This window comes from Cetorhinus maximus, chromosome 12 (genome assembly GCF_964194155.1).
Source record: "Cetorhinus maximus chromosome 12, sCetMax3.hap1.1, whole genome shotgun sequence".
Classification (NCBI taxonomy): domain Eukaryota; kingdom Metazoa; phylum Chordata; class Chondrichthyes; order Lamniformes; family Cetorhinidae; genus Cetorhinus; species Cetorhinus maximus.
In genome coordinates this window covers 24,948,419-24,974,701 of record NC_135890.1, presented here as the reverse complement: position 1 = coordinate 24,974,701, position 26,283 = coordinate 24,948,419, and the positions used below count along the sequence as shown (strand labels likewise).

Genomic DNA, 26,283 nt, shown 5'->3' with positions numbered 1-26,283 from the left:
GTAATGCCATTGACCATCAAGGGGCGATGGTTAGATTCTCCCTTGTTGGAGATGGTCATTGCCTGGCACTTATGTGGTGCGAATGTTACTTGCCACTTTTCAGCCCAAGCCTGGATATTGTCCAGGATATTGGACATGAGTTGTTTCCTCTAGGGAATGAATATTCATTCAACCACCTGGCTGTGAAGATTTTGGAATGTCTTGTAGTGTGAAAGTAGTTATATAAATGCAAATTTGTTCATTTTGCCCAATGTAACAGCAGGAAGTTATTCCAGATTAGGTAAATATGTAAGCTGAAGGTTCCAGTCCTCCAACCCAAAGATGTGGCTTGGCACCCATCTCAGAAGAACATATTCAGCTGTACCGCTGTACCATTGTGACATCCTCTAAGACAGCCATCCCTGTGGGACCTTTACACCAGCTATAATTTAAGCATATTTGTAGTCATGATGAATAGGATTGTTTGGAAACCGAGTGTACAAATTTTGTTTTCAGTCAGTGAAAACAAATTGTTTAGAATTTGTTCCCATCTTGAAATGGATGATAGAAACCAAGAGGAAGTAAAACATTTAGAAGTGTGCTTTTTATTAGAGCAGGACAAATAGCTCGTCAGAAAAGACTGGAATTAAATTTTAAGTAATGAAAGAGCTGAAGGAAAAATAGGAAAATCAAATTAAAGTGATTATATTTGCTAATTTACTATTTCTTTAAAGCATTTTTATTGTAATTTACTGTTTCAGGAATAAGCTGGACCTGATAGTATTTATTACTGTAATATTTGTGCTGTTCACAGTGTCAGTGTGTGAGCTGAAAACCAACTAATCCAGTAAGGCATCAGTTATATATTTTTTAAAATACCCATTACAATTGAAGGATCCCTTCTTATAATTTGCAGCTCCGTCACTTGTGGCTTCCGATTGCCGAGGGAAGGTTTGCTTCACACACGGGAAATCACAGGGCTGGATTGGCACATGGCTGCACAGCAAAGATGGTGGACATAGGGCTGGATTTTATGCCCTCCTCCACCAGGCGTATTTTCGGCAGGCGGGCCACCAACCTGCCCACACCCGATCTGTTCCGCATAATGTGTAGGGTGGGTAGGTTGCCCACTAGTGCGCCCACCCTTAGGCCTATTGAGGCTCTTAACTGCCCAATTAATCGGCAACGAAGGGCCTCAATCCACTTCCACTGCCAAAGAACACTGGGCAGTAGCAGCTGGGCAATACTGCGAAGGCTGCTTTTGAAAGACCTTCTTTGAAAAGGCAGGAAGGAAGGGAGGGCAATCCCCAGTGTGCGTTGGTAGCACCCCCAAAGATGCCACTCCACCCCCGCCCCTGCAAGAAGTCACTCCCCCTCCCAAGATGTAACCCCCCCCCCCCCCACGATACCACCCTTCCCCGAAGATGTCACCCCCACCCCCAGATGTCAACCCCCACTTTGTTCCACACTACCTGCCCTCCAAAATCTGGCCCTCACCCCACCTTCCTCCCTCAGCTCTGTGATCCGTCCCCATGTTAAAACCCCAGGACTTGCCTCTCCGGTGGCTATCGCTCTTCTTCCTGCGCCTCCTAGCAGTCCTGGCAGCGCCCACTACTGAGCCCTGGCACTGCCAGGACTGCTAGAGCTGCCAGCCAGATTCCCGTCCACTGAGGGATGGAAGTCTGACCTTGAGCTTGTTTATCCCGCCCCCAGTGTGTTAGTGCTGCGGGGCAGGATTTTTAAAAGTCGGCCTATTTGGGACTGACATTCCTTCCAGGCCCCCCCACCACCCTGTAAAATACAGCCCATAGAATTTGGGACAAGATGATAGATCCTTGTCATCCTTTTCTTCATCATCATCATCAGAGAACCACATGTGCATCAATAGCTGTATAATTATAGGCTCCATCAATAACAAAGCATCACATCAGTGCACATTCTATTTTTATTACAGTGAGTTCCAAAGTGCACGCAATCAACCTACTTACTCTCTTTTTAACACTATGCTTGCCTGGGTGCCTAAACATGCCTTACTTCTACTTTTGTGCTGCTTTGAGGTTGTCATTTGAGTTTCAGGATCGGGGTGTGGCTCCAGGTTCCACAAAAGGCTCATAAAACTGAAGTGGACTTTGTCTCAGGGCAGCTTGCTCCTGGCTGCATTCTCTGGAGATTGTTCCTGGGCAGTCTGCTTTCGCTCCCACATTGCACTGGTGCAGTGCTCCCAAGGAGAAAAGCCAGTGGTCTAACATGTATTGCTATCCAGAGAGAGACAGTCATATCATATAACTGGGACTCATGGGTAGTCTGATCCTCTTCACTCTTTTCCTTCTCCTTGTAATCTCCTTCTGCCAGAAGGCTGGCTGCTCCTCTTCATCACTGTCTACCCCCTTCTATAACTCCTGTTGCTGTGGTGGATCTGCAGGAAATGATAGAAATAAGAATGGACACACATTATCCGTTTGGAATTATAGAGTGTGGGAAGGGGTTGGAAGCTCTGTGATGCTTCACAGGGATGTCAAGGTAATTGTTCAGTCCCTAACCTGGTGCCTCAAAATGCAACTGGCATTGTCTATCATCATGCACTGAATGCCTTCTCCCACTGAGCTCCTTGGCCTTCTGCTCAAAAGGGGTGAAGAGTTTCAGGGTGCAGTTGCCCTTTATGGTGACCTGTTTCTGGCAGGCTTTATGCACAAGCTGCCTTGCAAGAAAGCTGCACTGCAGTTCCCATGCTCACACTCATTTTACTTGGAATTCATACCAATGACTACCCCAAAGGGTGTGTAAAGGAGCTGACCCAAGGACCTTTTATGTAAATACCTTTCTAGGCCACCAGCAGATGCATATCTCTTTTAATTGACAATTCACTGCACAGAAATTCGGGGCCTTAAGAGTCAGTGTTATTGAAAAGAATGTTAGAATTCTGGTGAAAAATACTTCTGAAGTCAACATTCCAACTGTTTAAACTAAATATGCAACATCAGCTAAAGTGTCTACAGACAAATTGGATGACTTTTTTTTACCATGATTACAAGACTTTGAAGAATTTTTAACAGCCGGGCAAGTGAACACGTGAATGATTGAGGAGCAGATGGCAAGAAGATAAACAGACTTGAAAGCCATGTTACACATGTAGGAATAACGGTTGTACTTGGCCATGTGTCTCAACATTGGTAACACCAGTTGTACTGTGTAAAAAATCTGAGAGTAAGATGAAGGTTGTGAGAAGAATGTGTAAATTGGCATTGCAAAGGCCCAAGCACAGAACAAAAGAAGCTGGAATGCAGATGCACGCATGGAAAGGGAGAGGGGATCTTGAGTATTGCAAATGAGGAAGAGTGAGGAAACGTGCAACACCAAACTAAAAAATGAACTAGAGAAGAGAACTAGCAAAAAAAATTGGGAGGAAGGTAACAACACCAACATATAAGTTTGCCAATGGATTATTTATATACAACTTTGTTATGCATGCATCTTAAAGATTTGCATAAAAGCGGCTTTAACTTTATTTATGAACAGTGTAGGTTGTATTCTGCTTGATTAAGATATGCTGAAGGATGTCCAGCATAAATCATTGATTGATGATAACAGGAACTATAAGGCCCGCGATTGGCCCCCGACCGTGATTTCACGCTGGCTGGCCAATTAACAGCCAGCCAGCATGAAAGGCACGTTGAAGGGCTCAGCACTGCCGGGGTGGGGGCAGGAGGAGGGCGAGCGCTGAAGTCAGCACGGGCGCAGGGGAGCGCAGAAGGAAAGCTCTCAGAAGGCAGAGAGCTGCCTCAGGGAGCTGACGAATTTAAAATCAATAAAGGCAGAATTTAAAATCCAGAAAAAATGTCCACGCATTGGAATGAGTCACCTGTGCGTGGACGTCATAAAAATTCTGTGCATAATTTTTATTTTTTTTTATTTAATGATGGAAACCTCATCCCGCCCTTGGATGAGGTTTCCTGAAAAATACAAAGGCCACCTGGCCGATTCGCCCGCCCGCCAACCGTAAGGTTGGACGGGCAGTGAAAAATCCCTGTTAATTGGTACTTTAACAGCCTTCATAGGCCTCTTAATTGTGGGTGGGCGCACTCCCAACCTTTGCGCGTGCCCGCCAACCGAAATATCACGCAAGTGCGCGGTGATGTCGGGATGCTCGCCCGACATCATCGCGCGATATTTCACACTCGAGCATGTCGGGCGCGCACCCGCACGCCGAGTGGAAAATTCTGCCCAATAATTCTGTTGCTCGTCTAAATGTTGTTAAGGATCTAAATTTGAGTTATTTTCAGCCAACAGGGAAAACGTACACAAGCAGTAGTGTTTCAATTTTAAAAATTTTTAGTTTTAAAGAAAGAGGACCAAAAGGACTTTAATAACTTACAATTTTTAAGGACAAAACTGGCTCTTTTATTAAAGGTTCATGATGTTTTCTCTTGTGAATTTTTTTTCTCTAAGTTAATAATTTTGTGGGGTGCTTATTGCCATCTTGTAACGATAAGCAGTCTCGGCTGGAGAATGCTGGAGAACCTCAGAGGGAAGAAAAACCTGGACTATGAAATAAGATGGTCATAGTAGATTGGTGACATCCTGACAAGTGAGCTATATTGTAAGCTAGTAATATTTTATATTTTAGTGGTCCTGAGATTTGGCAGAAGAATGAATTAGCGCCTTGTACTTTCACTTTTAGGATGCGAGTTTGAATGCAGCTTGAACTGATGAGTTGATAAACTACTCTCTGAGCCAGCCCAAAGTTCAAAGTAAAGTGAGCTTGGACAGTCTTAGATTAGTTCATGGTGGTTCTAGGTTTATAAAACAGTTCTGAACATAATTTGGCACAAAACACTACACTAAAGTTCATCAAAGAGATCATGAGGATTGTTGTGAGAAATGGAAAAATCCACGCTAATACAAAAATAGGATGGGGTTCAGGCGTAATTCTGGAATAGAATAGAGGAAGCTTTCTCATACTATGTCTGGTAGAGGATTAAGCAAAATCAGCCAGCTGCAGCTTTCTGCCAGTTTCAAGTGGGAAACTGGCCAGAGCATCCAGATGAGGCCCAGGAGTTAAAATCTTTGGCTTACCACTAGGCCCCCTCCCAGCTGATCCTAAGCAAAAGTTAAAATCAAGCTTATAATTCTATGGTCTAAAATAGACAGGTGAACATTACCAAATACAATAATAACCAAATAATAACAATACATATATACATAACACTAGCTGCTATTCATTGTGCATTCTGAATGATGTCAGGTATTTTAATTTTGAATTATTTGGGAACGTGGTACAGAAATGTAACAGGAATCTTTAGTTAGTGAATCTGAAAGACGAGAATAAATGTTACAAGCATTTGGTTATTTGAGCTTATGGGAAAAGAACTGTGGAGTGATATTCATGACAAAGTTAGGGCCCCTGGTGTACAAAAAGCATCAAACAACCATAGTCTTGGTACATTACAGAATGCTAAGCAGATCTGAGACAATTTCCCCAGAAATCCAATGAATAATAAATATAAAGTGCTTTGTTGCATAGCATCTGCATGAAACCTAGAGGAGCATTAAGTAGAAGACAGGCTTGGAATACATTAAACAGGAAACGATTCATATATAGTGTAACACCTCAGCTTTTAAGCTACAGTGCATTTTTGTTAAATGATCATTCTTATTCCAAACATGGACATGGCAATGCATAGTTTTAATTTCGAAACCACCAGGCATCTAATTATCGTCCAATCACAGGAGCTATGAAACTTGTCACACAGTGCAGATTTCTAGCTTCTGTTGCTTTGCTGTTCATCTGAAAATTAATCTTAAATATCATTATCAATATGTTGAGGAGGGAGAAAAAAGAGATCAGAAGTTTGAAATGCTTGATCAATGTGTAATTAAAATGTCCATCAACAAATGCAGTTCAATCTCATTTTACAAATTACTTATTAAATTTCAGTAGAAATAGCGTTTGGAATTAATGGTGACCCATTCTGCCAGTACAGCCTGCAGCAACTGGCGTGTAAACTGAATATATTAGTCTCAGCTGAGTTAAATTTTCAACTTAAAAAGTGTAGAGTCAACTGAAAAACAAAACAAGGTCTTTCTGATGGTACAGTGGGTTTATTCAGTAGACAGCTGGCCCATGCAAACTACAAAATTCCAATTACTAATCAGTGACAATTCGGATAAATTAGCCGGGGCACCAGCAGTAGCAGTGGTGCTACAGTTAGTCTCGGTGCTTCTGGTTTGAGAATAGGAAAATTGAGCTCATGGTATCAATTGCTATCTTGCCAAAAGTGGGCAGAAGTTTATGTGGAGCATAAACACAGGTATGGACCAGTTGGACCTAATGGCCGGTCTCTGTGCTGTACATTTTATGTAAGGCAAAAGTGTTGAACTCAGAGCTCACCATATTTTTGATGCAGAACTCAAGATCTTGATTAAACAAACGAGGGTTTAAAGGGAACTTTGATGGGATCACGTGGAAGAAAACCAGTAGAAGGAGTAGCCAGAGGCAAGTGTCAGGAGCTGGCACCTCTCTCATTCCCAGTACAGCAGACCAGACCAAGAAAAGGTTGAGCAAGCTGACAAGGGAGGCATAGTAAAAGAACCACCACCTTCCCCTTTTCACTTGGGCACCATGAGACCTCCTCCACTGAGCATCCTCGCATCTTAAACAAGTCACCTTGCCGAGTTATGAGTTTGTGGTGGGAGGGGCTGGGAGTTTTGGGGGGGTGTGGGTGAGGGAGGGTGGACATTTTTCGGAGGGGATGTGGAGGTGAGCATTGTCTGGAGGGAGTGTGAACATTGTCGGGAGAAGGTGTGAGGAGGTTGAGCATTATCAGGGGTGCAGTCGGAGTGAATTCAATGGCTCTTTAAACTTGCATCTGGGGCCTGTGTTTGGAACTCCTTTTGCAAGTCTTTCTTGCATATAAACCTTCTAGCTCCAACCTCTACTCTGACAGTGTCCTTGTAACGCTTGTCCTTTCTGTTACATCAGCTGTCTCCCAGCACCTGGGAGATATCATTCACCTTCATATTAACTTCACTGATTATAAAACGAAAAGAAAAAGAACTACAAATGCTCAAAATTTGAGATGAAATCAGTAAAGAGAAAAGGTTGGGTTATAATCTTTTGAGTGTGTTCCCAAAATCAATCTGAAGGTTAATGGAGTCCGCAGTACTGAAGTGTGACTAACCTGCTGTGTAGGTCCAGCATTTTCTGCTGTTAATCTTACTCCAGCAGGAAATAGCACACAATACCCAAGAGAGGCAGACCTCTGCGGGGGCAGGATTATTCCTAACACCAGGTAGGGTTTCAGTGCCTGCAGAAGATTCTTTAGTTACGACTAACTGGATACAAGTAGAGGAGGAATTTGCAAATCGGAAACTTAGCAACCAAGAACCTAAATCCCTGACACTGTCCTTTTAAAATTTGGAACTTCGGCTATCCTCTGGCTCAGTTGGTAAGTTTAACCTCCAAGGGGAGACTTAGGACAGAATCGTGCCAGATTTGCACTAACTGCAGTAGTGAGCGTGGAAAAAGTCGTTTTACCCACCGGCTGCAATGGTGGGGTTTTGAGCCGTATAAATGGTGGGGTTTTGAGCCTGCCTCATAAATTCTGCAGTCACTGGAAACACCCCAGATCGCTGGCGGGCGGCCTCTGGTTGACCCGCCACACCATTACGTCGCCACTTCCTCATGCTGAGCGCCATATTTAAAATGCAGCCGCACTTACACTTCACGCTGCTTGCAGCCCAGGGCTGCTCTGCTGAAGACATGGCCCCAAAATCCAGGAAGATTGCAGTTCCCCGATTCATTGCACCTCTGGGACACTTTCAGGATGCCATGGAGGCCCGCCATGAAGTTCTCTACCCGCGCTCTGGTCACAGGAGGCCAATCAGTCTCACCACTCCGGCTTGGGAGCTGGTGGCAGGGGTGGTCAGTGCCAATGCTGCACGCAAGAGATCGGCCATCCAGTGCAGAAAAAGAATGAATTATCTCATCCGTGCCACCAGGATAAGTCAACCATCTCATCAGTCTCAACTCACCCGCTCACAAGCCCATATCACTATTCATTGCCAGCTCAAGGGGCATCACCACTCACACACACTCTCACATCTCCAACTGGCCTCATCTCCTCTGGAGACTGCCTCCTCATTCCACCCATGGTTCCACTCAGCACACAAGCATGCCTGGCAGACTTCTCATTTGGCCTAGCATGCGTCTTGCTCACATTCTCTCCATCTGTCTTTATGCAGGATAAGATCACACACAATTGTCGGGAGATCCAGGGTGGAGTGCTGGACATCAAGGTCATCGCTCCGTTTGAGCGTTGAACGTTGGAGTTGGCGAGAGAGGACATCGATCATTCCTTAGGCGATGGTGAGTTCAGTGGCGAACACCCAGGTGAGGATCCTGCACCAGATCGTCCCTCTGTCAACGCTTCTCTGAGCCCACTGTTCTGTGTTCAATATGGCTGCCAAGCACTAATAATCTCCACTTTCTCTCCTAGGCATATCTGACGTGTCGCCCTCAGGTAACCGTGACCCCAACCCCAGCACCAAGAGCACCTCGGATGAGGACCTTGAGGGTAGTACCATTGAAGACCCATCACGACGCACACCCACATCTTCCACCAGTGCAGTGACACACACTTTGGTGGGACCTAGATGTAGAGCAGCCTCCGGATCACAATCTGGTGAGCACAGCACACAAGAGCCAGGGACATCCTTGGTCATCAGCACTCGGAGGACTGCTGGAGGCAAGGAATCTGCTGAGTCCAAGTCAGATGGTGAACCTCTGGACTCGGTCCTCACTTAGTTGGTGGAGCGGCAAAGGGAATCACAGGAACATCAGGAAGGGATGCCTAGTGCGCTTCTCAGATTGCAAGGAACGATGGAGGAGTCTGCCGCCCTCAGTCCAAGGTGATAGCACACTCACCAATACATTGAGGTCCACACTGGCAGGATGGCAGCCGCCATGAAAATCTTGGTCCAAGACATCGGTCCTGCACTGCTGCACAGGCTGACCTCCATCGCTGATGCCATAGTTGGTCTCCAACAGTATCAACGTGAGATGGGTGCAGGGCAGCTCGATCTCATGCTGTCAGGCACCCATGAGGAGGATTAGCAGCTTGACACCCCGGGGCCATCCACCCAGGTGACTCAAGGAATGTCCGGCTGATCCAACTCGCCTCATCCTGGAACCCCTGCAGCTCCAGTTCCATAGACCGGGGAGGGTGCAACTGGCCCACAGCAGGACACCGAAAGCAGGCCGGGGCTCTCCAGGTCTTGGCCCTCCAGAAGATGCCCATCAAGGTCATCACGGACAGGGCGTAGCAGTCAGCAGGCTGCCTCCACCTCTGCTGTGGATGTTGGGGATGCACCAGGATGTAGTGGCAGGTTTAGGAAGGTTAAGAAGATGTAGTTGCACAGGCTGGGCACAGGTGTTAATCATTTGTACATAATGTTCACTATTGTAAATAAACTCCCAAGAATGTTTCCTTGCCTATGGCTCCTTGTTCTGATGAGCAGTGTTCGTGTCACTCAGATGTGAAACCTTGGTTCCTGCACAAGATAAAGGCTAGTGTCTCAGTCCAGAGCCTCTTCCCTGTGCAGAGAGTAACATTCAGATCAAAGTGATGTTCCGGCTTCACACTCCCTGGACACATTAGTGATGTCTGCACCTCGATGGTGCTGGTCATTGCTGCCAGAATGTCCTGGGCAGGTGTCACAGAGTTCCGTCATTCTCTCTCTGTGCTCTCAGCATCTTTGAGGTGGGGCTGGCCCCCCCATCTCTTCAGCATTTGTGTCCAGTGATGCTGTGCTCCTGAAGGGGTCAGGTGCTGAAGGCGGACAAAAGGATCAGGAGCATTTAAAGTTTCATGGCTGCGTCTCCATGATATGACCCTGATCACAAAGACCAAGCGAGCTGCCCTCAGCCAGACAGGAGTCAGACATTCACAGAGGCTATGTGAAGATCTACGGAGTGGCCTCACTGCATGTCGTCGTCAGCCTCCTGGAATCTGACGACTATTAGGGTCTCCACTGTGTCTCCATGCCAGGGGCCTGAGCACTGAGCTATCAGCCACACAGGAGTCAAACGTTCACAGATGCAAGGCGAGGATGTCGGGACTGTCCTCACTGCATCTCGTCATCATCCTCCATGAATCTTGTGGCTATGAGAGCCTCCTGAGCGCGCCTGCCTCGTCCGGCCAGTGTGATGGCCTCACTGCCAGCATCCTCGCCTTCGAGGACCTCATCACCACCATCCCCTTCGACATCCCCCTCATTGGAGGAGACATGCAGCTCCTCCATCTCCTCCTCAGCTAGGTTCACCCCTGTTGCAGCACTAGGTTGTGTAGCGCGCAGCAAGCTACGATGATGCGCGACACCCTCTGGGGACTGTATTGCAGTGCTCCATCTCCACCAGACGTGTCGAGGCACTGGAACCTCATTTGACGTAGTGGACTGTTTGTTGTCACAGAGATCTAAGTGCCATGTGAGTGCAGTCGATGGCGCCCTGCACCTGTGGAAAACCTGAGATCTGGACAAATCCCAGCACTCTTGCTTCCTGGCTTTCCTGATCCCGGTCAAAATGCACAAAGTTCTGTGCCTTTGTGAAGATGACGTCCATGACCTCCTGGATACATTTGTGCCTGGAGGCTTCTGAGATCCTGCACAGGTCACCTGTGGAACCCAGAAAGGAGCCACTGGTGTAAAAATTGAGCGCCACGGTCATTTTCACAGCCACTGGCAGTGGATGACCTCCATGTCCCGGTGGCGCCAAACCCTGCAGCAAGTGGTATATGTGACAAACCAGTTCCCTAGACATGCACAGTCTTCAGCAACACTGGTTCTCAGTCATCTGCAGGAATGACAAGCGCCGTCCATGGACCCTGGGTCAAGCGAGGCGCCTACGAGCAACGGCTCACTCTGGATCTTCAGCTGCGTGCGCAGCAGACCCTCCCGCACCTTCATCTTGAGGGAGGTGCTGCTCCCTTTACTGAGTCAGGCGCCTCTGCTGCACTCTTCTTCCTCTTCTCTGCTCCCTGTAAACCATGAGGCAAATCACCAGGCTCCATGATCCTAATGTTCTCCTCCTGCAGGATCAAAGAGAGAGTCGCGTGCATTAGCATATGTGGCCTAAGACCCTCTCTTGGTTAAGTCTGAAAGCAGGTCCCTTCACGCATGCAGGAGGGTGCTGGCCGCCACTTGGATGGTCAGTGTGTCGTGCGCTTCATGGCTGTCCGAATCCCCGCCCACCTCCACCCCACTCCGCTTGACCAATTGGCAGCAGCTTTGCCCACTGGACTGCATGCTGTGTTCTCAGCTCAGGCACAGGCATTCTCCTAACCCGCACTGCAAGGCTGCACTGTTAGCTTGAACCATGAGGAATACTGGCCCAAACTTTAATAAAGGCATGGCAATAGGCTCTGAGCACCTCCACCAGTGACTGCACCATGGCCACCTTTTACAAGGTGATTGTACAACTCGCCCAGTCGGCCAATTGTTCTGTTGCCCCCCCCTAAAACGCACATTAATTTGCAGTCTGCACCTGAGGTGTGAAAAGTTCTGGAGCATCTGGTGGCACACTCATGCTTTTGTGTTGCTTGAGTGGGTAGAAAAGCTTCAGAGGCCTGACTCCAAACATGTCAATGGTCACAGCTGACTTCACTTCTGACAAGCTTTCCCAAGTGTGTGGCCGCTTCCCTCGCCACCCATCCCCACAAACATGTGCTTGTGTACTTTCTTCAGTCTGTGCTGCCTTGCCCATCCCCCCATTCCCGGTGTCAGCCGCACTGGAGCTCTTGCCCTGGCATTGCACTGAAAGCCAGCCGGGAAAGGCGACTTGCCTGTGCCCCCCACCTAACCGCAGAACCCCCCCCCCGAATGCGCGGCGTCTCTTCCTTGATGTCCACACCTTTTAAAGACAGTCATGAAGCACATCGTTCTGAAGTCATGCCAACGTGGGTGGTAAATTTGATGTGGGGGGATGATTCCGGCAAGCAGGGTTTATTATGAGATGCTAAAATATTGAAACTAGATTCCTGCCTTGCATCCCCCCATTGATGGGTGGAGCGGACGATCATAAACTGATTTCACAACGACATGAAACCAATTTTTGTCCTTCTTGCCATATTGTCCGTTGACGCCTGCCAATGGGATCAGAACGATTCCGCCTTTAGTGTCTACCCCCATCTCCCCGGACTCAACTAACCTCAGCTGGGACAATGGCCCAGATCTTTCTGATCAGCAGCGATGCCATGGTGATCATCGATGGTCGCGATTAAAAGTACGGCCTTATCTTTTCCCTCCTTCCAGCCAGGACTTTCTGTCTCGGAGTGAGGAATGAGGAGACATCCTCAGGGATCCACGAGCGGGACTGGTGAGGAGGAGGAGTGGTGAGACCATGTCCCTTCTGATATCAGCAGCTCTGGTGATTTCACTTAAGGTCAGCATGCTTGCTGTGTTATGGTAAGTTTTTTTTTAAAGTTCCTAAGGATTTTTTTTAACCATATGTTTAAGATTTTTAATTGCTGTATGAGCTTGGGTTGGGGGATGGTGGGAGTGGGGCTTGTTGGGGGTGAGAATTGTTGGAAGGGGATGCGAGGAGGCAGGTGAGCATGGTCGGGGGTGCAGGGGCTATGCATTGTTGGGAGGGGAGTTGAAGGGATGAGCATTGTTGGGAGAGGGGTGAGGGGGGTATGCTGGGTGAGCATTGGTGGTATGCAGGGGAGATGAGCAGTGTCGGGGATCCAGGGAGGTGAGCGTTGTTGGAGGGTTGTGGGGAGGGTGAGCAATGTTGAGGATGTGGGGGTGAGCAGTTTCTGGGGGTGTGAGCATTGTCAGGAGGGGTATGAAGGGAGGGTGAGCATTGCCGAGGATGCAGGGAGGTGAGGGTTGTTGGGTGGTTTTGGGGAGGTGAGCAGTATTGGGGATGTGGGGTTGAGCATTGTCAGGAGGGGTATGGAGAGGTGGGTGAGCAGTGTTGGGGATGCAGGGAGGTGAAGGTTGTTGGGTTGTGGGGAGGTGAGCAGTGTTGGAATGTAATATGTATAATACCTGGAATGGGTGTGTTGCCTTATGAGGAAAGATTGGACAGGCTAGACTTGTATCCGCTGGAATTTAGAAGAGTAAGAGGTGACTTGATTGAAACATATAAGACCCTGAGGAGTCTTGACAGGGTGGATGTGGAAAAGATGTTTTCTCTTGTGGAAAAATCTAGAACTAGGGGTCACTGTTTAAAAATAAGGGGTTGCCCATTTAAAACAGAGATGAGACAATTTTTTTTCACTCAGAGGGTCATGGGTCTTTGGAACTCTCTTCCTGAAAAGGTGGTGGAAGCAGAATCTTTGAATATTTTTAAGGCAGATGTGGATGGATTCTTGGTGAACAAGGGGGTGATAGGTTATCAGGGGTAGGCAGGATGCAAATTTCAGGTTACTATCAGATCAGACATGATCTTATTAAGTGGCAGAGCAGGCTCAAGGAGCTGGATGGCCTACTCCTGCTCCTTGTTCGCATGTATGTATGTATGTATGTTGGGGGCACGGGGCTGAGCAGTGCCTGTGGGTGGGAGCATCGTCAGAAGGGGTATGAGGGGAGGATGAGCAGTGTTGGGAGTATGAGGGGGGTTGGTAATACAGCTCCCTCTGTTAGTCATTGTCCTGTTCTTGAGAATTAACAGCAAGAGAAGGATGGAGTAAATATCTGGGTAAGTTTGAACATCAAGCCCAAGCCTCTGACACTTTCTGCCCATCAGAAGTTTAAACTTCCTAGGTATATACCGCACATCTGCACGGGTCAGGATTTCCTCAGGGTTCTGGCATTCACCACTATTGCCATGGCAAGAACCAGGCCAATGTTAAGGACACTACAGTTGACTTCAATGTCCTTGGGATAAACAGAAGAGAAAATGAGCTAGGGTGTAACGGCTATCATTTTCAGCTCTTTGTTGATTTGTGGGATTTTCCAAATGTTCGTACATTTCAACATGGCCCCATGATAATTCAAGAATATATAGATGCTGAAATTCCACGCTGGCTTACACAGGATTTATACTGGTAAGTTTGTTCTGTTTCTTCACGCACATATTTTTCCCTTTGGGAATAATGGGTAATTGTTGGAAGCATTAGCATGCCAATTATCAACCTGTTGAAACGCATCATGAATGCTCCTTCCATGGCCAACAATCCTGGAATGGAGTTGAACCCAGAGCTTCTGGCTCAGAGGCAGGGGTGATACCTAATGAGCCACAAGATGGCCAATTTAAACTGGTGATTGATGAGTTACATTGAAACATCTTCCGTGCCTAGAAGAGGTGCTTCAAAGTTTGTGCTTCAGGTACTTCCAATAGGCTTAATCGTCTTCCAGAGCTCCCAAGCAATAAATACATGGGGGAAAAAGGAACTCTTAATGGTAATGAAGGAATAACAATGTGAAATGCCAGAGTTTTCATGATCTGTATTAAATTATCTGTTAAGAGCCTCTTGAGACTGCTGCGATGGCCTTTATCTCACCTTAGCCGAAACCAAGGAAGGACCCTCCATGGGCTGCGTCTTGTGCGTGACCCACTTGGCCGACACTCCTCTCCTCTCCTACGCGCTCTTTGAGGTACACATGCCAACCTGCAAAACTACAGGGAAAAGTTAACTAGCAGCTTTGAAGAAGCTGACAGCTGAAAAACAATGTATCGCCGAAAGACAGTCCTACATTGCTTCAAGGCATCAGAATATTGCATGCCTTTCTATGATGTCCATTTCATTTCAGGATTCTTATAATTGTTTTGTGATCACCTTTGTACAATTCAATTTCTTTTTCTGTGAAAGCTGAAACCCAGTGGCCTCTCATTTTATATATAAAAAGTAGCCACAGTGGGAATGCAGTAGGATATGAACCCATCCTGACTCAAGCTGTGACTGTTTCAAATATCCCCTTAGCTGTATAATAAGGGGAAAAAAAACCTGAAGTAAACAAAAAAGTGTAATTTTTGCTGAGGTGAATTTAGCCATTTTTTAAAAAGAGGGATGTTATTGCAAAATTTCCTTTTCCTCTAGGGTCGCTTGCAGAGATGTTCAGGAGATTAATGGGCAACCCTAAAAGGTTGGCAACTCTAATAGTTCAGCTAGTTGACAGTGAACTGGGTGATCTAAACACTTTGCAGCTTTCCTGCTGCTCCATAAGTCAGCAGTGGCAAACTTGAGCCAAAATTGTTTTTTTTTTAAATCTGCACTCTAATATCCAAGCACCCCAGCAAAATACACCCGTTTCACACCAGAGTTGCACCAATCAATCCTTCAACTAGTTTGTGAGTGAGCCTACTCACCATAAGACCAAAAGACGTCGGAGCAGACGTAGGCCATTTGGCCAATCGAGTCCGCTCCACCTTTCAATGAGATCATGGCTGACCTGATAATCCTCAACTCCACTTTCCTACCTTTTCTCCATAACCTTTGATTCCTTTACTCATTAAAAATCTGTCTATCTCAACCTTGAATATACTTAACGACCCAGCCTCTACAGCCCTCTGTGGCAAAGAATTCCACAGATTCACCACCCTCTGAGAGAAGAAATTCCTCCTCATCTCTGTCTTAAATGGGAGACCCCTTACTCTGAGATTATCCTGTCTGGTCCTATATTCTCCCAGGAGGGGAAACAGCCACTCAGCATCCACCCTGTCAAGCCCCCTAAGAATCTTATATGTTTCAATAAGATCGCCTCACATTCTTCTAAATTCCAATGAGTACAGGCCCAACCTACTCAACCTCTCCTCATAAGAAAATCCCCCCATGACCGGGATCAACCTAGTGAACCTTCTCTGGACTGCCTCCAGAGCCACCATACCTTTCCTTAGATAAGGGGACCAAAACTGTTCACAGTATCCTAGGTGTGATCTAACTAATGCCTTGTATAGTTTTAGCAAGGCTTCCCTATTTTTATATTCTGTTCCCTTTGAAATAAAGGCCAACATTCTATTTGCCTTACCTATTACCTGCTGAACTTGTATGTTAGTTTTTTTGTGATTCAAACATGAGTGCTCCAAAATCCCTCTGTGCTGCAGCTTTCTGCAGTCTTTCTCAATTTAAATAATATTCAGCTCCTCTATTCTTCCTGAGCCTAGAGGCTTCAAGCTCTGTAGATTATTGATGAATGCAACTCATGCCTCATTAGTACAAGTTCAGCACACCCCATCCCACCATGTGGAATGCCAGAGCTAAATTATTTTAGCGTTATGATGTATTTTAATGGCCTTATCAACCTTTAAAGTGACATCACCCTCGCCCCTCACCTGACCCTCAGGTTAAACTCGCCACCAGTTGTCTCTTTCCAATGAGAGAGCAGCCTTTGGTCCCCTGGGACTATGGCGACTTTCACTTTCAAATATAAGTGTGGAGCCAGCCACCTCTTATGACACAGCCCTGCAGATTTTACCTAGACGATGTACTACCATGGAATATAGGAAGGTGTGTCCAGGTACTGTTTCAAGAAGAGCCTTATATTGAATAGAAACTTGGTATTCAAAACAAAGTCAATATTAATGTTTTGTTGGTTCTGCTGTGCAGTGAGCTTAAGTTTTTGAGAAATGGCAAGGTTTTTAGTGAGACATGAAGACAATTTTTTTTTCACATGAGAGGATAGGAGTAGCCCTGAAGGCAGCAGAGGTGTTGGGATGTGTAGTCAGTGATTGCTGCTAATCTTTTGAGAATATATGACTAATAATCTATCTATGTCTCCCTGGCAAATAGGATGGTAGTGTCCTCCAGGTCACAATCCTTCTAATGCTGAGACACAGGTGCCTGGACCTCTCAGGCAGTTGGGTCGTCCTCTTCCACGGAGTCTATTCCCATTCAGAGTGTAATTTCACACACACAATTTCATCTATCACTTTTTAGCCAATTTCCCCATTTTATTAATATCCCTTTGCTGCTTCCTTTGGTTTTCTAAAGAATTAACTCCCATTGACATCAAGCATTGTACCCTTATTGGATAAGTCTTCTTGACACTATTGATTACTGCCCTCTGGCTTTTCTATGGAGAAGTTTGGATCTAACTTCAACACCGCAGCACTTCAGTACTTTTAGAAGAAAAGATACGTCCCAGTCTTCTCTATAAAAGCTTAACACCAAAGCAATCAGTCCCAATGAACAGTTACACTGCATAACAATTCTGCTGTCGGCAAACTGAGTTCATTTCACATCCAACTGGATAAAATGTCAGCCTCCTGCATTTTATGAAGAATTATTGTGAAATGGTAGAGATTTATTAGACATGAAATCTTTGAAATATGTACAATGCAATTTAACTATAACAAAATGAATGAGCTTTCTTTAAATGAAGGTACAACAGTTGCAATTTAAAGAGAGTTAAAAAACGAGGGTTTTTTTCTTCCATGAAGCACACTGCTAGAATCCATCAGAGAAACAGAGGTACCATTCAATGCTACATATTGATTTTATAATGCACAGGATACTGGCTAGAAAATGAGTGCCCATGCAAGCCCCATCATTACATTTGGAGAAATGAGAGAAGCTCCTTGCTAGAAAATGGTAAGCTTTATCCAAAAAGTTACCCAACTGATAAGTTCTTGACATCTGGAAGAGGTGACAGAAAGAGAAGGAAAGTTATAGGCCAGATCATTAATTCCAGTCCCTACACATACAGGTTTCTGGATACAGACTATCATTAAGGCCCAGTGATGTCCCTTTTGGGGGGAAAGGCTAACTAATGCAGGAGAAACTGGAAGATAGTTTTAATGAAGAGGGTAGGGTAGTGCAGGACATGAGTGTTCCATTACACTGTGCTATAGGGTATAAGGCTGTGTTCATTTATTCCACGGTCAATGCCGGACCAGCATTAACAAGTGTTGGTTGGAAATTGGTACTTCCTTAGATGTGTAGTGACAGATTAATGATCACTCTCTTTCACCTCCTACTATTTAGCTGCATGTATCACCTCATCTGCATTTGGTCTCCCCAATGTAAGGGAGATCACATTGTGAGCAGCGAATACAATAAACTAAATTGAATGGTTTTATTTGAACTTACTCGCTTTTTATTGGTGTTCGTGGTCAATGTATTCACAACTTCAATTGCTTCCTCAATGTCAGAGGGTAATTTTTCTCATTTACCCTGAAATATCCGTCATATCTTTATAATATAATAGAAGTTTAAAGATTAAAAAGTTAGTTCAGCGCAATGGATCAATTCTCATGGGTATTTTATAAAACAAAAGCACAGATCCACTAGTGCACGTTTTGTACATTCTTTAATGAATAAATACAGCCTTTTAAAATGAGATGGGAACAAAAACAAAAGTATTTTTAGAGCCTACATAATACAATCCTGTCAGTCAGGATTAAACAAATAAACCAAGGTAAATACTCTTATACATCCATGGATCAGACAATTGTAAGGATAACCCCTTCTCCCAGTAGCAACCCCTGACTCTCACTGAGAATTGGGGCTGTAGTATAAGGGTATCTGGCATAGCAAGGGTTGATGCGAGACTGGGAACAGTACCACCTACAGTGTGATGTGAAGAGTCACATGACCAGAATCCAGAGAGAGCTGTGGACTGGACAGAGACCTGTGCAGAAGCCAGCATGTAGTTAGCTCCTAGCGTGGACTATACTTTGTATATATGTACATAATTATGTGTTATCAATAAACACTTAATGTTTGACCATACAAGACTCAGGCCCTCTTCATGAGACCGACTGAATGTACACACACAACAGGAGCCAACAGTAATTATAGTTCTACAAGCAAGGAGTAGTTGGGGAAAAATGCAAAAGATTTATTGGATGGAATTTGGGAGTGTGACAAGCAGGCAGGCAGATCTGAGATGTAATGGAGTAGTTCTGGTACATGGCCTTGGGTACTCCTGGTTGTAAACTGTTCTTTCTATGTTACAAGGAGAATTCCACAGTGCCACAGAAACATAAAATAATTGTATATGACCATGTTTGTAGCTACAAAGTTGGCCTACTAAGTGTGAATTTCTGCTGAGAAATTCAACTTGTACCCAAAGCAAGTGCAAAGTTAGCAGAGTGATAGTTCCATCTGTTGATCTGCGCAGGCTTGAGTCTAACTCAGCTTCATCCCTTATTTAAACACTACCAACAAACTCCAGGCCCCCAGTGGGACCCTCGATGCAGCTCGCTGGTTGGTGGGGGGAGAAAGTCCACAGGCTGTTACACTGAGCCAGCTGGTAGATTGGGTGCAGGGGATGAATGAGTGGTGATCTCTGGGGAGCCTTGATCACACTGGCTGCAGACCAGAGTTTTCTGTGGGCCTGAGAGATGCAGTCCTGTTCTCCTGCATCCACAAAGATAAAAATGGAAAATTTCCTGGATCTGTTTTGGTTTAGAGCCTCCTCTTTCAGGATTATTGCTTAGGTTGCTCAATCTCCATTACCCTTGAATATTCTCCTGCCTGTAACCCTGGAGACAGGCGGGGATTGTTGTCTAAGTTGGAGACACAGCCTCTAATGAGGAGGAGAGAAGGATTGGAAGGATGGGAGGAGTAGGGCGAGAGGAAGAAGGGAGTCTCAGGATGCTGTGGTTCCTCAGGAAGGGGACAGACAAATGCCAGGCCCCGATGGTCAGGAGGAGCCCAGAAACCCTCATCAGATGCACAGACAAGCTTATGCTATCCCAAGGGTATACAGGCAGGGATTCAGCTACCTGCAACTGAGTGAGACTCAGTGTAGAAAATGACTCAGGCTTTCAAGGGTGACTCTGACATCACTATGTGAGATGCTCACAGCGAAGATCTCATCCAACTGCCTTGGGAGCCAGCCAATGCCTGTCGTGTTGAAGGTGACAGTGGCATTTTACTTCTTTGCAACAGGCACATTCCAGGCAGCCTATGGAGACCTCAGTGGGATAACACAGCCTGCTACACACCGTTGCATCAAGGTGTTCACAGATGCAAAGTTCTGAAGGGCTGGGGATTACATCTGCTTCATGCAGGATGTCCAACGTCAAATAGCTTAGAGCCCAAGGATTTGCAGCGATTGCATATTTCCCCAGGATGCAGGGGGCCATTGATTGCATGCATGTAGCCATTAAGGCTCCTGCTGGACAGCCATGCACCTTCATAAAGAGAAAGGATTTCCACTTGGTCAATGTGCAGCTGATGTGCAACCATAATCGGCGGGTCATGCAGGTGTGTGCCAGGTACCCGGGCAACAGTCACAACTCATACATCTTTAGGAACTCTTAGATTCCAGACCTTTTCACTGACCTGGATTTCTTGGAGGGATGACTACTCGGTGATAAGGGCTATCCAATGAAAAGATGGCTAATGATGCCTGTGAGGCGCCCAGACCTGACGCAGAGAGGAGCTAAAATGAGAGCCAGCGCCATAGTGGAGCAGACCATTGGTCACCCAACGATGCAATTCTGATGCCTGGGCAGATCTGGAGGTGCATTATATTATACACCCTCCCATGTGTCCCTGATGGCCGTGCACTCCATAACATCGCCATCCAAAGAGGAGATGCCCTGGAGGATGATACTCCAGATGGAGGCCAATCCCCTGAGGACAAGGACAATGATGAGTTGAGGGACCACGGTGATGCTCCTGCTGCTGGCCCTTGCTGTGATTGAGTGGATGGCTGTGACACCAGGCTTGCCTTAATACAGCAAAGGTTTCTATAGTACATCTTGCCACTGCTACAGAAGGGGTTTGGTGAACTCTTGGCCCTCTTTTCCCCAGCACTCGGCATGAGCTGGCCACGTTGATCACGTGCTGCACACAGGAGGTCACCAAGGGCAGCCTCACGGAATCTAGGGGCAGCTTTGATCCTTCTAGAATGTGCTCCTCCCCTCTGACTGCCGCAAACATCTATGCATGGACATATGTAATAAATGTACAACTCCTCAATGCCAGGAGGTGGGAGACTTGCTGATTTTTAAAATTTCTGGCATCTATGAAGATTGACATGGTTGGCAGAGATTAGCTAAAAATTTAAATTGACTTACCTGGCCAAGCTGGAAAATGTATAAAGCTTCACTATGTATAGTAGATGCACTCAACTGATCATCTGATGGGGTCACCTCACACTGTCCCGTGGCAGGGGGCCCTTTAAAGTGCTGACCGTCACCTTATTCCAAGTCACAGCCTGCAGCCTCAGAGACTGGACTCTCCAGCATTCATTGGATGGGATGACAGTCTGTAACCCGCCCTTTCCATTAATTCACAGCAATTAGTGTATTATTGGGTGTGCACCAACACCCAGAAGTCAGAACGCCACTGACTTCCCAGTGCGGAACCTGCCATTGGCGCACAACTGCATTATTCAGCCCAGAGCCACCAAATATCATCTGAACCTGGAAGAGAGCAGCTACGTCCAGGTGTGCGGACAAAGCCTTTCCAAGTAGTTTTAAAGACTTTCTTTGTGTAAGTCACTGCTTCCCAAATGTCCCACCCACTGTTTTGCAAACCGTTGCTCCACCCCCTCTGGAACATCAGTTTCTATTCCCCCTGCCCCCAATGATCCTCGTCTTCGCCCTTAACCTGGATCCATTTTTCTGCTGCTTCCTGTCACCCCCCCTCTTCCTATTTTGGATGGAAAGTGGGTCAGCAGCATGTTCATGAGGAGCGACCGTTCAAATCAGCTAGGACTCCCACTGCTGCTTCTGGATGGGCTAACCCTTCGCTAGGCTGCTTTCCCATCTGGAAGTTAAAATTCCCACCTATGATTGAGCAGCAAAACCTCTGAAGCTTTTGAAGAAAAGTAGCAGGGTAAAAATCCATAACAATTGACTGTGGAAGTCTTAGTGAGAAGGCAGATGCATCAAGGTCTCACTGCATCAGAACCAATGATGAAACATCTTATGATCAGAAGCTAATGTTGCTCTATAGATCTAACTTGTGCTTCCAGAATCAAAGCCCTCCTGTTGAGACACCTGGACTGATGCTACCAACAGGTGAATCCAATCCCCTCGAAAGAATCAGCAAAGTAGAAGTCTCACAAATGAGGATTGTCACAAAGTAACACCAGACTATGGAAATGGGACTCCAGCAATGGTGATGCAGATATTCCAAACAAGCCTGGATCTTGGAAAATAAGAATATATATTAAAATCCATATTGTTTCGGCTTTTAGGTTATAAAGTGTTTTTCTCGAATGCTAACATCACTGTGGGTGTCCTGACACCACATGGCCTGTAGCAGTTCAAGAAGGAGGCTCACCACCACCTTCTCAAGGGCAATTAGGGATGGGCAATAAATGCTGGCCCAGCCAGCAACACCCATACCCCATGAAAATCAACTTAAAGAAGGATGATGCAGTGGCGCTCACTGTATGAATCTGTAATCTCTACCTGTCTCTGCATATTTTCTGGCATTGATTGGGATAGGCCGTATTGTTGGCCGGTATGGATAGATTGAGTAGTTCAACCCATCAACAGCCAGGGAAACGCATCTTGTTTTCCTTACAACATTGCCATGAAGGTTGAGGCAGCACTATGATGTTAGCATAGAGGAAGATATTGATATTCTGTCTGTACAGACAGTGTAGATATATTTCAAATAGTTCAGTAAACTGAATGTACAATCCTACACATTTCCATAACAGATAGACATGTTCCTCACACTGTTAACAGCTTTCATTTTATTTAAAGCTCTGTTGGATAAGTGTGTATTGAAATCTACTTAAGATGATAATGTATTGATTGATGGTCTTTGGAACCAACTCACTTAAAATCATTCATAGCTTTTTAGAATGATAGTTTTAAAGTATATATCTGAATAGTTTGTACATTTTCCTGTAAAGTTTCCTGCTACATTTGACTGAATTATGTCATCATTCAATTTCACACTGTGTCCAAAGTGCAAACTTAAATTAATTAAGGATGAAGCCATCAGATGGCGTCCTCTAAATGCTGGAACAGACTATTTATTGTTTCAGAATCCAGTGTCCCCAGAAATCTATTCATTGTTATTTTAGAGTTTTATTGAAGATTTGACCTTTTAAGTGAAGAGTAGACAGTCAAGGTGAGGAATTGGTGAAAACACTGGTTACAACCAGAACTGCGGAATGTAACTGGCTGCTTGATTTTCAATTTTCTGCTGGAATTTCCCAGTGACCTCATAAAAGTCAACTACTGCCTGCTTGCCATGTGGTGTCCTGACATGTCAGTCCAGCCTGTAGCTCTGAATTGAACATGCTTCTTGCCGCAAGTTTGCGGTAAAGGATATTTATTCTATGTCTAACTATTCTGGTCAGACACTCACTTAGTTAAAGATATTACCCTTCTCCTCATCTTAAAATATGCAAGTGTTGAATAAACTAAGTTCCTCTTTGCTAGACTGTCCTTGCTGCATGCTGAAACTGATACATGAGAAGGTGAAACGATTTGTTTCAGATAGGGTCCCTGGTCACAAAGGATATATTTTCCTGGACAATGGACAGGAGGAGCACACTCATAAGCCGGAGTTTTCCCTGAAATCAGCAAAGTCCGATATCAGGCGGGGAAAATAGCATTTGACCCACCGATGGCAATGGTGCAATTTTACCCTGCATTGTGTGGAACATGGTTTAAAAAAAATTCAGAGGCACGGGTTTTACATTGGATCACTGGTGGGTGACCTGATTCATCCGCCCCACCAGAGCTTCAGTAATCTGGGCGCCATATTTAAAGGCCACCCTTGCACAGAGCCAACACTCTCCAAGGGATAGGAAGCTGTCGGGAACTGATGGCCGCCAAAGCTAGGAAGTATGCTGCCCCAAAATTTAGCGATGCCCCCCTTGAACGCCTACTAGACACAGTGGAGGCCCGTCGCGATGCCCTCTACCCACGCTCTGGGCAAAGACTAACACGCAAGGTCACCCATTCAGCATGGGAGGCGGTGGCAGCAGTGGTCAGCGCCAGCACACTCAAAAAGAGGACAAACACCGAGTGCTGAAAGAGGATGAATGATCTCCTCCATTCTGCCAGGGTAAGTCACTCTTCTCATCACTCTCAACTCACACACTCTCAAACCCATCACACATCCACAGGGATCTCACTCACTGCCAGCTCAAGGGACATTACTACTCACTGTCTCACAAACATCTTCATCAGCCCTGCGGATCATGTCCTCATTCTGTTCATGGTACCACTCACCACCCACACATGCCGAGCATCCTTCTCATCTGGCCTGGCAGGTGTCCTGCTTACACTCTCTCCATCAGTCTTCATGCAGGACAAGCTGGCACACAATAAAAGGGAGAGGTTGCAAACTGGTGGAGGAATGTCCGACCTCAAGGTCCTGACAGACTTTGAAAATAGGGCAATTCAGCTGGTCGTTGAGGATGTGGACTGTTAGTGTGCTTAACATTGAGGTCGGCAGCACTCAACAAGTGAGGATCCAGCAATGCTACATCCATCAGACAACCAAGCTATGAGTGATGTGTCCTGTTTCACAGGCCACGCACTAATTATCTCTCCTCCTTTCACTGAGGGGGGTCCACAAGCCAGGTCCTCAGCTCCAGCCCTGAGGACACCATGGAAGAGGAATCCACAGACACCAATATTGAAGTCCTGTCACAGCCTCACCCACAGCCCCCACCCACACCCCCCCACCCACACCCCTCACCCACACCCTCCACCCACACCCTCCACCAGCGCAAGGACACACAACTCGGTTGGACCTAGTTCTAGAGTAGCCTCAGGGTCACAATCTGGTGAGCACATCGCACTGTCTGATCCACAGCAGGCGGAGGCAGGGGCATCCCAGGGTGCTGGCACTCGGAGGACAGTTGGAGGCCAGAAATCTGCTGAGCCTAAGTCAGATGAGGAGCCTCTGGACTCGGTCATACCTCAGCTGCTGGAGCTGTGCGGACAAGCTCGGGAACTTTGGAAAGGGATGTCTGCTGCACTCCTCAGGTTGCAAGTCATGATGGAGGAATCCGCCGACCTTCAGTCAAAGGTGATAGTGCTGGAGAGCCACCAAGGTTAACACTGGTAAAGTGGCAGCCACGATGGATACCTTGGTTCTGCAATGCTGCAGGGGCTGCACTCCATCGCTGAGGCGCTTGCAGACATCCATCAGTGTCAACGCGAGAGGGGTGCGGAGCATCTCGGGCTCACCCCAGCTGCTCCTTCATCTGAAGGAGTCAGCCAGGGGCCCTTGGGGACCCACAGGGAGGAAGATCAGCAGGTGCACGCCCCAGGGCCATCCACTCAGATGACTTTGGGAGTAACTGGCCCATCCGAATCCCCTCTTCCTGTGATCTCCACAGCCCCAGCTCCGCAGGCCAAGGAGGGTGGAACTACCACACAGCAGGACCCCAGAAGCAGGCTGGGACCCTCCGGTCTTGGCCCTCCAGAGGATGCCCGCCAAGGTCATCACAGACAACAGGGCATAGCAGTCAGCAGGCCGCCTCCACCTCTGCTGTGGATATCGGGGACACGCAAAAACATAGCGGCAGGGTTAGAAAGGTCAAGAAGATCAGTTACACAATGTGGGCACGCGTGTTAATTACTTGTACATAATGTTCACTATTGTAAATACACTCCCAAGAATGCCTCCTTGTCTTTGGCTCCCTGTTATGATGAACAGTGTTCGTGTCAGTCAGATGTGAAACCTGGGTTCCTGCACAAAATGAAGGCAAGTGTTGCAAGCCAGGGCCTCTCCCCCGTGCAGTGTGTAACCTTCTGAGCACAGTGATTGTCTGGCTTCAAAGTCACTCCCCTGATCAGTGATGCCTGCACCTCGATGTGGCTTTTATTTGCTGCAAGAATCTCGTACCCAGGCGTCACAGAGTCCTGTGATGTTCTCTGTGTGTTCTCAGCACCTTAGACAGGGCTGCCCCCACCTGCCCAATCACTTCACCATTCCTGGTAGGTGAAGGGGTGGTGCTGAAAGGAACAGGTGATGAAACCTACCAAAGGATTAAGTGCTGTTAAAGTCGATGTCCCGCTGTATCTCAGCAGTGTCTCCATGATATGACCCTCTTCACAGAGCGCATGTGCAGTGCTCTCAGCCAAACAGGTGTCAGACGTTCCCAGACGCAATGTGAAGATCTCGGGAGTGTCCTCACGGCATCTTGTTGTCATCCTCCTGGAATCTTGCGGCAATGAGGGCCTCATGACTATGCCCGCCTCGTCTGCATCCTCCTCTTCCAGGACCTCATCACCTTCATCCCCTTCGACTTCCTCCCCGTGCAGCTCTGTCATCTCCTCATCGTCCAGGTCACCCCCCCCTATGCATCGCCAGGTTGTGCAGCACGCAGCAAGCCACAATGATACATGATACCCTCTGGGGACTGTACTGCAATGCTCCACCGGACTTGTCAAGGCACCGGAACCTCATTTTCAGGATCCTT

General features: G+C 46.6%; 1 protein-coding gene and 1 long non-coding RNA gene across 2 annotated transcripts in view; one reads left to right on the top strand and one right to left on the bottom strand.

Moving 5' to 3' along the window:
* The window catches only part of lhfpl3 (LHFPL tetraspan subfamily member 3), a 332,577-nt gene that overhangs the window by 286,470 nt on the left and 19,824 nt on the right, over positions 1-26,283 (top strand). The gene's annotated exons all lie outside the window — the stretch shown is intronic.
* LOC144687306 (uncharacterized) lies at positions 1,908-18,110 on the bottom strand. Its single transcript, XR_013578110.1, has 3 exons — positions 18,009-18,110; positions 14,484-14,599; positions 1,908-2,395 (listed from the first exon to the last, which is right to left on the bottom strand). It is a non-coding gene; the product is annotated as an uncharacterized LOC144687306 (long non-coding RNA).